The 1,787-nt window shown below is 54.3% G+C and overlaps 1 protein-coding gene across 2 annotated transcripts in view; it reads left to right on the top strand.

The window, feature by feature from the left end:
• The window catches only part of LOC113218241 (oocyte zinc finger protein XlCOF6-like), a 28,104-nt gene that overhangs the window by 17,872 nt on the left and 8,445 nt on the right, over positions 1 to 1,787 (top strand). Inside the window, exon 3 of one of the 2 annotated variants that reach the window (XM_052264106.1) lies at positions 1,310 to 1,364. The exons of the other annotated variant lie outside the window; for it this stretch is intronic. The gene's annotated coding sequence lies outside the window, so the exon portion shown is untranslated. The remainder of the gene's footprint in view (positions 1 to 1,309; positions 1,365 to 1,787) is intronic. 2 annotated transcript variants of the gene reach the window in all.

The following is a 1,787-nucleotide window of genomic DNA, read 5'->3' as shown; positions in this document are numbered from 1 at the left end:
GCCTGCCTATCGCCCCTCCGATCGGTCCCCACGGCCAGTTGAGGAGACTTGGACGCACGGTCGGTCGCTCACACGAAGGACGTTGATAGTTTTTCACGCACTGCGGTGACGAAGGGTGGCGACGACGACGTTGATGACGGAGGTGTAAACTATTCTCGGCCATGAGTAACTGCCGAAGGGGGTCGCCCGCTCGCCGCGTGTCCTTATGGCATGCGTGGTGGTGTGCGCGTCGTGTCCAGGGCGCTCTCGCACACACGGCTCTGCGCCGCAATCAGAGAGGTCGTATCGGAACACGACCGCGCCATGCGACGCCATGCGACGCCATGCGACACGGAACGGTAGTTGTCATCGGGCGCCGGACACGGTCACATGACAGCGACACTGCGATCATTAGGGGCCCGCTCCTCATCCAGGGGCATTCTTATGCACGCTCTTACACATGTCGCGCCGACCCAAAGACAACCCGGCAGAAAATCCCAGACGGAATTATTTATCTGTCCTTTTTTTTTTTGGTGGGGTCTCATTAATTTTGCACTCTTTTACCGTCACCCGCAATGGCCGTGGAGCGAACGCATAGCGAGACTTCTCGCCCGGGAGTTTTGCTGCGTACCGCCGACGGCCGGCCGCGCTGCACCGCGCTGGTGTTGCTGCTGCACCTGGACGCATGCATGCATGCATGCAACGCGTCACCGACACCACCGCACTCGCTCGCCAGGTGCACCGGTCGTGGTGCCGCAGCCTTATTTCGGGTTTTTCGGGTCCCCAGAGCGGCGGCGGCAGAGTTCGATTAAGCGGCCGTCGTACGTGTCACCTTATCGCGAGGGGTGACTCGCCTCGTTGCAGGAGGAATGACAAAAATACCATCATTATCATCATCACCAACACCATGCTCAACAGCTTTCTGGTGTCGAGGAGCAGCGCAGCGTCCGCTCTGATTTTCGTTCCACCGTTTGCTCATTTATTAGCAGTCATTTAAATAGTTACGTGCGTATGGGGTATACCCCAACCCCCTATAGGGGGTGGGAGGGGGCTACAAATATTATGGGGTCCCAAATGGATCAGGACCATCAATGAAGCCGCGTATGACCCCATAATATTTGTACCCCGGAGTAAAAATATCATGGGGCCCTTATGGACTCCATAATGATGTTCCTCTCCGCCGTGTCCGGCCGTGTCGTACTCACAGAGGGTAGCGCACCGCACCGAGCGGGAGCCGAGCCCGAGCCCTTGTTTGCCGTAAAGTAACGCAAAACCGCATTTGCGACCTCTATTACAAAAAAAACAACAAAAAAACATTCTTCTGTTGTAGGTGCTGCGCGGTTACATCGATACAACGTCGGGCCTGTTTCCGTGTTGCTAATGCAGTAAGTAGCCACTATTGTCGGCGCTTACGCAGAGTTGAAGAAGACGGACGAAAAGCAATTGCAGCATCATTGCAAACATCGCCGAACCCGCACCCGAACCCAAACACACACAGGCAACAGTGTGCATTGTGCAAAAATAATTTGTTGAGAATGGATGACTTGCGTAAACATATGCGGACCCACACTGGAGAAAAGCCTTTTGAATGTTCAGCGTGCTACAAGACGTTTTCACGAAGTGGAGACCTGCGCTCTCATCTGCGAACCCACACTGGAGAAAAGCCTTTTGAGTGTACAGTGTGCCACAAGACATTTTCAGTAAGTGGAAACCTGCGCTCTCATATGCTAACCCACACTGGAGAAAAGCCCTTTGAATGTACAGTGTGCCACAAGACGTTTTCACGAAATGGAGACATGCGCTCTCAT

Source organism: Frankliniella occidentalis, unplaced genomic scaffold, assembly GCF_000697945.3.
Source record: "Frankliniella occidentalis isolate FOCC.00 unplaced genomic scaffold, Focc_3.1 Scaffold16, whole genome shotgun sequence".
NCBI classification, from domain to species: Eukaryota; Metazoa; Arthropoda; class Insecta; order Thysanoptera; family Thripidae; genus Frankliniella; species Frankliniella occidentalis.
The sequence above is the reverse complement of the archived record's forward strand: the minus strand, read 5'-3'. Positions and strand labels throughout refer to the sequence as shown.